Consider the following 12,783-nt stretch of genomic DNA (forward strand, 5'->3'; position numbering starts at 1 on the left):
AAAACCGAAAAACCGGGAGGAGCCAGAGCCAGAGCAGCTGATTGGAAAGCAGTGGCTGAGCTCTCTGTGCTCCAACACTGGGATAAAAAAATAGTTTTAATTGTTGTTTCCTGTCCTTCCATTATTCCATTCAAGGAGCAATGGTCAGTTTAGCCAATCTAGGTACAGAAACAACCCTTTTCCTGGAAAGGGCTGAGCACTTGGAATGTCATTCTCACCAAGACTGCAGGGGAGGAAGGGTAGTTCCCCTAAAGGAAATGGGGGTGCGGTGCTGTCACCAGAGAAAATGAGTGCCTGTTGGGCAGGCAAAATCAGAAAATGTCAACTACCCCTTCATTTTTGTTTTGTTTTCGGTTCTGCCATATCACCAAGTATTACCAAGCTCTTACTCATACTGTCTAGCCTATTGATTCCCCTTGCAACCCTCCCCCTTCCAGAGCCTTTCGGCAGTCATCCCAAAACTTCCCTTAACTACTTTCTGGGTCCATTCTACTTTTTCCCGAAGTGTTGTCTTCTCTCAGACGTCGCCCCATTGCTTTGGTGAAATAAATACTCAAGTAAAGGAGTATAAAGGACATCATTTCCTAAATGTCTTGCAGGTTTTAAAATATCTTTATTCTGTCCTCACAATTACCTGATGGTTAAACTGGTTGTGTAACTGCAGATTGAAAATTTTTTCTTTGAAATTTTGTTGGCATTTCCTTATTGTCTTCTACTATCCACTACAGTTGGGAAAGAAGTCTGATGCCAGGTCAATTTTTGTTTCCTGTTTCTCTGAAGTGTTTGAAGATCTTCCCTCTACCATCTGTGCTCTGAAATTTCACCAAGATGTGTCTAGAGGTGGCTCTGTTTTCTAGACCCTTTCAACTCAAAGTGCCATGTTGACCTGTTCTTCTAATAGGTTGTCTTACCTTGCTTCTCTGAAAATGTCTTTCCCTTTCATTTTCTCTAATCTTTTTCTGGAACTGATACTAATTGGAAGTTAGCCCTCTTGGACTGATCTTCTAGGGTTTCTTTTCCCTTTCTTTAATTTTTCTTTTCCATTTCTTTAATGTTTTGGCATATGATATAAGAGAGTTCTTTGACTTGAGAAAATCTGTGGAGAGTTGAGCACAACATCTGCTAGCTCTTATTGACTCTCATTATTAGCTCTCATTATTACCTATTTTCATCCTTTCTTAGATCCAAGGATGAATCCAGGTATTCTGATTCCCAACCAGGCTTTTTGCCTTTCACACTTTCAAATTTTAAGAGTTTATATTCAGCAAATGCATATTGATCACCTACATATGGCAAGGCACTGTTTTTCCAAGTAACTAATAAAAATACAGCATTGAATTTAGCCTGGTTTCTGCCCTCCTAGAGTTCTCACATCTGAGCCTTCTGTCTTCACACCCGGGATACGGAAAACGTCCGAGAGAATCCCACGCATCTTTATTGGACCAGAGTGACCAACTCTTGGACAGAGCGCACTTTGTCTTGTGGGACCTTCCTAGGAAAGAGCCCTCAAGCTGCCACCATCTGCTCTGGCAGCCTTCCTCTGCCTCTTCTCATCTGGCCCCTGGAGCTCATTCACACAAGTTCACCCAGATACCTTGTTTCCTAGGATCAATGGTTAAAGGGTCCAGTCTTGGAAACTAGCACAAAAAAAGTAATAGTGGCAACTTTAGGGGAGAACAGATTTGAGGAGACCAGGTGTGTCTGATTTGTGCTAACAACTGGTGAATTCCTTTAACCTTAAGAATAGTTTGTGTCACTGTCTGAATGTCTGCTCCAATCTCCGGATCAAAGTCTAGGCAAGCTCTAAGAATGTGCTGTAGGTCAGGGATTCTGAGGAAGAGGAACGCAGGGCAGCCTGAAGATAAGACCCCTTGAAGAAGAGGTGAGGCAAAGGATTCAGAACCCAAACACCTACTCCTTCCTTTGATCGTTGGGAATTCTCCTCAAGCTTTACTGAAGTCTCCTTTTCTGACACGCGAATTAGCTCCTCTGCATCTACCTGCCCTTGACTCTGGCCCTCTCTGTGTGAGACAGGAGTATCTGTGTGTGTGTGTGAAGGTACAGTGGATAAATTTATTATTCATAATTTCTCTGTGGCCTTATGTGGATGCTTCTTTAACAGGGAGAACTTTGGTTACTTACCAGAAAGTCTCATTTTCCTAAAGTTGGAAATGGATATGGGAGAATCTTCACATGACTAAATTACTCTGCTCTGAACAAAAGAGGAAGTTGGAGACTTTCCAGAAAAATGGGAGGCTGGGAGCTCAAGCTCTTTGACTCTTCTGTCATTCTTATTCTATTGTTGAGCCCATCCAGTGAATTTTTACTTTAAATGTTTTATTTTTCAGTTCAATAATTATCATTTTCTCCTATTTTTATATATTTTCTATTTCTTTACTGAAATTTCCCATATTTTCATTCATTTTGAGCAAATTTAATTTTACTTTATTAAGTCTAATTTTAATAGCTGCTTTAAAGATCTCATTAAAACTTTCAGCATCTGTATCATTTCAGGGTTTCTTTTCCTTCAAGAAGGGGTTACATTTTCCTCATTTTTTGTATGATGATATATATTTTTTACTGTAATCCAGATTCATAAATGTTATGTTACAGAGATTCTGGATTCTTTTACATTCCTCTGAAAAATATTGATGTTTTCGTTTTAATAGGCAATTGACTTAGTTAGACTCAAGCTGCAAACTTTATTTTGCCAAAAGTGGTTAGTAGTTCAAGTCTAATTTTAGACTACTTTTAGTTTGCACTGCACATTCATGGATCAGAGATAAGCCAAAGACTTAAGTAGAATTTATATAAAGAAATTAGGGATTCCCTTTTGTATTAGTTACTACTGCTGCATAACAGATTATCACAAATTTAGCAGCTTAAAACACATACATTTATATTTCATAGCTTCTGTAATTCTGGAGTTTGGGCACAGCTTAGCTATGTCCCCTGTATTAGGGTTTCTCAGGAGACTGCAACGAAGACATTAGATCTTATCTGAAGGTTTGACTGGAGAAAGATTGACTTTCAAGGACATTTATGGCAGGACTAAGTAGTTTCTTTTGTGAACTGAAGGCCTCTGTTTCTAGCTGGCTATTGGCAGGGGCTCAACCTAAATTCCTTGCCACATAAACCTTCTCAACATACTGACTTGCATTATTAAAGCCAACAAGGGACTCTAACAAGGGACTCTACCAAAGGAGTTTACAAGCAAAACAGAGATTGTAAAATCTTCTAATCTAATCACAAGAGACATCATCCGTTTGCCTTTGCAATACCTATTGGTTAGAGGCAAGTCACTAGGCCATCTCACCTTTGAGAAAGGAAAATAACCCAAAGGTGTGAATCCCAGGAGGCAGGGACCACTGGGGGCCAACGTAGGATCTATTCACCACACCTTATTTTCCTCTCTTCTTTTGGAATTCCCCCTTACTCTTCAGGGGTCACGGCTGCTCTGGCATCCTTAACTTGCTCCCTCCAGCCAGAAAGATGGCAGCTCTCTATTGAGCAAAACATCCTAAAGGTAAACAAAGAATGACCCAGTAACATATGCATATGCTTATCCTCACTAGAAATAAAAGGAATGTAAATTAGAATCCTAATGGAATACAACTTCACACTCATGAGATTGGGAAAAATCTGATCGTACCACATACTGTTAGCCATTTCTGGTGGGAGTGTATTTGGTGCAAGTACTTTGGAGGCCATTTGGCGATATAGTAGAAGTACTATAGTAGAAGCTGAAGACTGACATAGTTAGAATCAAGCTGCAAACTTTATTTTACCAAAAGTGGTTAGTAGTTCAAGTCTAATTTTAGACTTCTTTTAGTCCGCACTGCACATTCATAGATCAGAGATAAGCCAAAGACTTAAGTAGAATTTATATATACCCTATGTCCTCAAAATTCCACTTCTAGTGGCTACCTTAGAAAATCTTGGTAACATGTTCAAAGAAACATATACAAGAATGATCCAACATGTGCCCTTTGTAAGAGTAAACAAGTGGAGACAAACTAACTTCTCAGGGGGGGAGGGTGAATAAAAAAACTAATATAAATAAGAGATTATATATCTATTAAAATGACTGAATTAGAACACAGGGGTAAGGAAGACATTCTCTGTATTTTAGAACCACATCTATTCTTTGAGACCAAAGGAAAAAAGGTTTATTTTGTAATCTAACTCAACGTGTCTGCACAGTTCAGTTGAAAAATTGAAACACAGGGAGCCCAGAATAAGAATGAGGGCCATTAGTCCTGTATAGCTTAATGTAATGCCTGGATACATCCTAGAATATATTAAGCAGATAATCAAAAAGTATTGGCAAAGTTCCTTGAGTGATAGGAGAAAAAATATGGAATTATTAAACTTTACTGGGAATCCCCAGATACTGTATCAAACATTAGGGACACCCAAATCAATAGTCCAAGACTTTGATCTTCCGGCTTACTCTTGTGAAGCTTATGGAGGTAGCTGAGAAGCTTAGACTACCTATAGGTATGCTCAAAAGCCACCTCCAGAGGACCTCTTTTGTTCTTCAGATGTGTCCTCAGTCTCTCTAAGCCCAACTCTGCAGGTAAAATCATTGTCTTGCTTCCTGCATGGGACATGACATGCAGGGGTGGAAGTCTCCCTGGCGATGTGGGAGATGGCCCCCAGGGATGAATCCAGACCTGGCACCTTGGGATCAGCAATTCCATCCTGAACATAAGATGGAAAAGAAGTGTAACTAATAAAGTATCAGTGGCAAAAAGAGTTCAAATAGAGTTGAGAGGATACTCTGGAGGTTGCTCTTATGCAAGCTTCAGTTAAACCTTGCTATCTGTCATAACCTGCCAACCCCCAACCAGGACCATTCCAACCAATCCTAAAGAACACCTAGACCAATATATAAGATTCCACAAGGGTTCCATGCACTAGAATAACTTTCCAGAAACCTACAACCTCCAGATGAGTTCCTGGACCAGATAAGTCCTAAAACCCACCCCAAACTCTCTGGAACATCAGATAGCTCCATCTCCGTACCCCATATTAGTGACAGACCCTTCCAATATGAAAAATTCAGAATTGCCATAGCCCAAACACTCCTAAAGAGAGGGATGGAAAAATCAAAGGTGATGGTGGAGTTATACAGAGAAGATAGGATTTAACAAATGAATATGAATGCTGAATCATTAAATTGATATCTCTTTTAGTCTCCAGTATTTCAGAACAGCTAGAAGTAAAAACCTAAAATTGTGAAATTCTAACGAAATATGTTCCACAACTAATTGTGGTCCTGTGCTTTGAAATGTATAGCTTTTTTTTTTGTATATTTTTTATTTTTCACAAAAAAAAGGAAAAAAGTCGATTGTAATGATAAAAATATATTTAAGCACTCTAGCCTTCTACATCTGGAGCAGCTAAAAGGAGAAATATGAGAGGCTTGTATGGTAACCCATGACAAACTCTGGGATCTGTCCTGTAAGAGCTTGTTGAAGAGTGCTATGAAAACTATTGCTTTTTTATTTCTTTGCTTTGTATTTATATTATACTATACAATAAAAAAAGTTAGAAAAAAAGATAATTAGGACATGTCATCTATGAACATTAGAAATTGCCAAAATATTACTATCTATTTTTTAGTTGAAGAGTGTTATAGTTTGCTAGCTGCTGGAATGTGATATGCCAGAAACAGAATGGCTTTTGAAAGGAGGAATTTATTAAATTGCATGTTTACAGCTCTAAGTCCATGAGACTGTTCCAATTAAAGCAAGTTTATAAAAGTGTCCAAATTAAGACACCCAAAAGAGATTACCTTCACTCAAGAAAGCTAATGAAGTTCAGGGTTTCTCTCTCAACTGAAAAAGCACATGGCAAACATGGCAACGTCTGCTAGCTTTCTCTCCTGACTTCTTTCATGAAGCTTCCCTGGAGGCATTTTCCTTCTCACCTCCAAAGGTCTCTGGTTACATGGGATCTGGTAGTTTTCTTTTCATTCTATCTTTTCATTCTGAAGCTTTCTACAAAATGCTTCCTCTTTGAGGGTGTGTTTGCTGGTTTTCGTCCTCTTCGGACAATGAACTTATCTAAAATTGAGACTGTTGATGAACTGTGAACTTTGGGCCCTCTACATGATGCTCAATGAATGCAGGTGGCTGAAGGATGCACTGATGGAGAAGTAGATTGGCGAACAATGGGGTATACTTATAGATGAAGGTTGTTCTGCTACAAAGAGGAACAAAGTCATGAGGCGTGCAACGATGTGAAGGAACAAGTGGGACTTTTGGTGAGACAAAATAAGCAGAAACAGAAGAACAAGAATAGTATGGTCACCTTTAGAAAGTGCTTATAAGAAAACAGGCCTAGATTTTAAGCTTTTAGAGCAGACACATTAAGTCTGGAGTGGTGATTATTATTTCTGGATTTTGAGAGGCTGTTTTATATATGTAACCTCATATTTAGAGATAAGGATGAAACTGAACAGGTTGGGTTAAAGTAATTCAGAACATAGGGATAAGGAAGACAGTGTCTATTTTTAGAACCACACATATTCTTTGAGAAAGAAGAAAGGTTTTATTTGATCTGGAACTGCAATTTTCTGTAGGGCATAATCTAATTCAACCTATCTGTATAGCTCATTTGAACAATTGAAGCACAGGGAGCACAGAAAAAGAAAGAGGTCCTTTAATTCTGTATAGTTTATTGTAGTGCCTGGAAATAACCTAGAGTACATTAAGCAGCTAATCAAGAAGTATTGGCAAGATCCCCAATACTTTGGAGGGAGAGGAGAAAGAATATGGAACTATTAAACCTTACCATCAGGGAATCCCCTGATATTGTGTCAAACTTTAGGGACACCCAAATCAATATGTCATGCCCTCAATCATCAGGCTTACTCTTGTAAAGCTTATGTAGGCAGTGGAGAAGCTTAGACTACCTATAAGCATGCCTATGAGTTACTTCTGGAGGACCTCTTTTGTTGCTCAGATGTGGCCTCACTCTCTCTAAGCCCAACTCTGCAAGTGAAATTATTGCCCTCCCCCCTACATGGGACATGACATCCAAGGGTGAAAGTCTCCCTGGTGACATGGGAGATGACTTCCAAGGATGAATCCAGACCTGGCACCGTGGGATCAACAATTCCATCCTGACCAAAAGTTTGAAAAGAAGTATAATTAATAAAGTAGCAATAGCAGAGAGAGTTCAAATACAGTCAAGAAGCTACTCTGGAGGTTGCTCTTATGCAAGCTTCAGGTAGACCTTGCTACCTGTCATAACCTGCCAACCTCTAACCAGGACCATTACAGCCAATCCTAAAGAACACCTAGGCCAATATGTAAGATTCCACAAGGGTTCCATGCACTAGAGCAGCTTTCCAGAAACCTACAACCTCCAGTGGGTCTCTGGTCCACATGAGTCCCGAAACCTAGCCCAGCCTCTCCAGAACATCAAATAGTTCCATCTCCCTACCCCATATTAGTGACATACCCTTCCAATATGAAAAATTCAGAATTGCCATAGCCCAAACACCCCTAAAGATAGGAATGGAAAGATCAAAGGTGATGGTGGAGTTATACAGAAAAGATAGGATTTAACAAATGAATATGAATGCTGAATCATTAAATTGATATCTTTTTTAGTCTCCAGTATTTTAGAACAGCTAGAAGTAAAAACCTAAAATTGTGAAATTGTAACCTGTGCCAAATTCTGAAATATGTTCTACAACTAATTGTGGTGCTGTGCTTTAAATTTTATAGCTTATTTGTATGTATGCTATTTTTCGCACAAAAAAAGAAGGAAAAACAGTCGATTGTGATGATAAAAAAAATACTTAAGCCCTCTAGCCTCTCATATTCTGGAGCAGCTAGAAGGAAAAATCTGAGAAGATCATATGGTAGCCCATGACAAACTCTGGGATCTGTCCTGTAAGTACCTGTTGAAGAGTGCTTTGAAAACTATTGCTTTTTTATTTCTTTGCTTTGTGTATATGTTATACTATACAATAAAAAAAGTTAAAAATGAAGAAAAAAGTTTCCTTTTTAAAAATATTCCAGTAAACTAGTCAAGACCCACCTGAAATGGGTGGAGTCATAACTTCATCTAATTGAAAGTTAATATCCACCATTGGGTGAGTCACATCTCTGTGGAGATAATCTAATTAAACTTCCAATCAGCAGTCAAAACAGCATGGTACTCGCATAAAGACAGATATAATGACCAGTGGAATAAAATTGAAAGTTCAGAAATAAACCCTCTCATCTATGGACAACTGATTTTTGATACAGTGGTCAAGCCAACCCCCTTCAGACAGAGCAGCCTCTTCAATAAATGGTGTTTGGAGACCTGGATATCTAAATTCAAGAAAATGAAAGAGGATCCATATCTCACAACCTATACAAAAATTAACTCAAAATGGATTAAAGACTTCAACATTGGAATTAAGACCATGAAACTGTTAGAAGAAAATGTAGGAAAATATCTTATAAATAGTAATAGGGGATGGTTTCCTAGATCTTACACCCAAAGTATGGGTGTTGACAAAAGAATAAATGGGATCGCTTCAAAATTAAATACTTTTGTGCATCAAAGAATGTTATTAGGAAAGCAAAAGGCAGCCTATATAATGTGAGACAATATTTGGAAACCACATATCAGATAAGGGTTTAGTATCCAGAATATATAGAGGGATTCTTCAACTCAACAACAAAAAGACAAACAACCCAATTAAAAATGGGGAAAAGATACGAACAAACACTTCTCAGAAGGGGAAATGCAAATGGCTAAAAGGCACATGAAAAGATGCTCAACTTCACTGTCTATTAGGGAAATGCAAATCAAAACCACAATGAGATATCATCTCCCACCCTCTAGAATGGTCATTATCAAAAAAAAAAAAAAAAAAAAAAAACAGAAAACAAATGACCCTTGCTGGAGAAGATATGGAGGAAGAGGCACACTTATCTACTGTTGGTGGGAATGTAAAATGGTACAATCACTCTGGAGGCAGTTTGGTGATTTCTCAGGAAGCTAAGTATAGAATTGTCATATGATCCGCAATCTTTATTATTAGCTATGTATTCAGAGGCATTGAATGCAAAGACAGAAATGGGCATTTGCACTCTGATGTTTATAGCAGCATTATTAACAATTGCCAAGAGATGGAAACAACCTAAATGTCCATCAACAGATGAGTGGCTAAACAAGTGTGGTATATACATACAATGGAATACTACACAGCTGTTTGACAGAATAAAATCATGACGCATGTAACAACGTGGATAAACCTTGAGGACATTATGCTGAGTGAAATTAGCCAGAAACAAAATGTGAGTATGGCTGAGGGAGAAGGGCTGGAGGTACGTATGAAACCAGAAGGAAAGATAGAGGATAAAGACAGTACAATTTAGGAATGCCTAGGATGGATAATAATGTTGATTAAATGTACAAATATAAAAACGTTTTTGCATGAGGGAGAACAAAGGAATGTCAACATTGCAAGGTGTTGAATATGGATGGTATACAGCTAGTGTTTAATATTTTGAATTTAAGAAACTGATATCTGTATTTATAGATATGGGATAAATGCTAGACCCAAGATTTGATTTTACAGTAATAATTTTGAATGTTAATGGACTAAACTAACTAACTAAAAAAACACAGATTGACAGACTGGATAAAATAATATTATCTATCTATATGCTGCTCACAAGAGATTTACCTTAGACCTATGGATGCAAACAGATTCAAAGTGAAAAGATGGAAATAGATGTTCTATGTAAGCTATAACCAAAACAAAGCACAAGTAGCTATAGTAATATTAGATAAAATAGATTTTAAAGTTATGATATCATAAGAGGTAAGATTTTCATATATAATCTGTAAAAACTTCTGTATCTTTACATTTTTTTTAATTAAAAACTTGAAAATGTTCATTAACACAGGTCATTACTGTTGCAATGCTGATGTTTCTAATAACTTCTACTTGATATTTCGAGAATGTACATAGTCTTGATAGCTCATCAAATGGTATTTAACTTAGTGTTTAATATTTAGAATTTAAGAAACGCTAACTGTATCTATAGATTTTTCTCCCTGTTTGCCTTAATGTTAATTTGGTTCATATAACTTACTGCACAAACACAGGCTTTGTTTCTTTTTTTTTCTCCTCTCAAACACAGGCTTTACAATGATTATGTTTTGCTTGGAATGCCAGAAAATAAAGAGTACAATAGAGAGCAAAAATAAATAATTAGATAAATGAATTAAAAAGAACAAAGAAAGAATTGGCATCCTGATGGTATCATTGAACCACTGAGTTCATCAACCCTGGTGCCTCTCTACCTTGGAATTTCATGTGAAATAAGTATTCAGTGCCATTTAACCAGGTAGCATCACTTATACTATTCTTGTGACTGAAAGCACCTAATGTAATATAACAATGAGAGGTCATGGAGATTTGCTGTGTTATGTGGGCAGTTGTATTAGGTGAGGGAGGGTGAATTCAGGAGCTCATTTTTAACTCTTTTATTTTTTTTATTCTGATTTTAAACCCAGTCCTTCATCACTATAGTTTATTTGCAAAATAGAAAAATAAAAATTCCATACATATTAATACTTATCTATTTTATTAAAAAGTATAAACTTACAGAACTTTTAAAATAAACTTTTAATTATAGGATAGTTTTATATTTATAGAAAATTTGCAGAAATTACAGAAGTTCTTATATATCCCAACTCAATTTCCCATTATTAACTTCTTACATTAGTGCTATACATCTGTCACAATTAATGAATCAATATGATATGTACAGAATTTTTGTATTCTGTTTTTGGTCATCTGAGTTAGGCCAACCACTTTCCAACCAATTATATACTCTCTGTAAACAACCCTGCTAGAGTTCAAGGGAGAACTTTGAATTTTATCACATTATTAGAGATATTCTTTACATAGCACTCAATTTAAACTTGAAAATTTAGCTTACAAGAGTTTAACAAAGTTTTTTTGCCAGTTATATTTGAATTGATATACTAGAATAGAGATTCTACTAAGCCAGCAAATGTTGGAAGATTAATGCATTAACATATGACTGAGGGATTAATAAATAATTGATAGAATTTCAAATCTCTTTATAACATCAATCAGCTGTTGAGTGTTTACATCAGGCTCTATGTGAAGGCCTTCAAATGTGGAATCCTATTTAACCCCCACATCAAGGCCTCCAAATGAGTAAATATTATTATCCCCGTGTTATAGTTGAGAAAACAGGGGCTCAGAAATGACATCACTAATGCAAGGGCATAGGGTTTAGCCACTTGTTATAAGGCTGAGATTCAAATTGAGGTCTGCCTGTGTCCAAAATCTCCACTGGGAGACTTTTTTCATGGAAAGATTGGTCAACAAATTGGACCTGGAGTTGCAAAAGGATTTCAAAGTGGAACCAGGGATTCTATGCAGGAGCCTGGAGTTTCAGAGGCTCGGGCTGGAGCAACGAATATGGGAGACATCAGGAAAGAGGTGAAAGGCAGAGCCCAATGCAGGACCAGATCTCAGAGGAAAGGCGCCCAGAGAGAGAAGAAAGAGACAGGGCCTGAGAGTTGGAGGACACCCAGGGTGAGTGGCAGGAGGAAGAAGGGGAGCTGAACAGCGAATGAGAGAAGGTGCCTTCAGAGAGGGAAGAACATTCTGCCTCTGGGGGCATAAGGCAAAGGAAACCTAAAAATCAGGGTCCATAGTGCCGCATGCTGCGGAACGTGCCATAGTTCCTTGACCTCAGCTCTGGCTCAAAAGTCTCCTGCTTTTCTTTCTGGCGCCAAGGACCCTGACTCAAGCTACCTGTTCTGCTGTGTTCAAACCCTAATTCTGCTCCTTTTAACCACAGTGACCTTCTTAGCACATGAAAACTGCTTAGCATTGTGATGGTTTTGGAAAATTACAGATCATTTTTTCTAACCCATACATACATACCACACGCATGCATACACAAACGCAGGCTTCTCAGAGAGAAACGAAGAAAGCTCTCAAATAAATGACCTTAGCTTCTACCTTAAGAAGCTAGAAAGAAGAAGTTAAATCCAAAGTGAGGAGGGCAAAATAAATCAAATAGATAAGAGCAGATATCAGGGAAATAGAAAATTGAAAAGCAATCCAAAAAATGAAACCAAAAGCTGGGTCTTTGAGAACATCAGTAAAATTGATAAACATCTAGCCAAAACTGGTCAGGGGTAAAAATGAAAGAAGATTATCAAAATAATCAATATCAGGAATAAAAGAGGAGGTATCCAGATAGATTCTACAGATATCATCAGGATATGAAGGGAATATTATAAGCGACTTTTTATGTTAGAGGAAATGAACAAATTCCTAGAAAGGCATAAACGACCGAAGTTCATTGAAGAAAATAATAATCTGAATAGTTCTACATCTACTTTAAAAACTGAATTTGTAGTTTCAAACACTGAAACAGAGAAAACTCCAGAACCTTATGCCTTCACAAGTGAATGCTACCAAACATTTAACAAAGGAGTAATACCAATTCTGCACAAACTTTCCAGTAATTTGAAGAAAAGGGAATAGTTTTCAACTACATGTGTCATTGCTATTGCCAATGAAAAATCCCAGTAAAAAAAAGCATAAGGAAAGGAAATTCTAGACCAACAGTCCCCATGAACATAAATGCTAAAATTCAAAACAAATTTTTGGCAACTCATGCCCAACAACCTATAACAAAGATAATACACCATCACCAAGTGGAGTTTATCCAGGAATGCAAGGGCAATTTAACATTATAGAATCAATCC

The sequence above is a fragment of the Tamandua tetradactyla genome, chromosome 4 (assembly GCF_023851605.1).
Source record: "Tamandua tetradactyla isolate mTamTet1 chromosome 4, mTamTet1.pri, whole genome shotgun sequence".
In the NCBI taxonomy this organism is placed as follows: domain Eukaryota; kingdom Metazoa; phylum Chordata; class Mammalia; order Pilosa; family Myrmecophagidae; genus Tamandua; species Tamandua tetradactyla.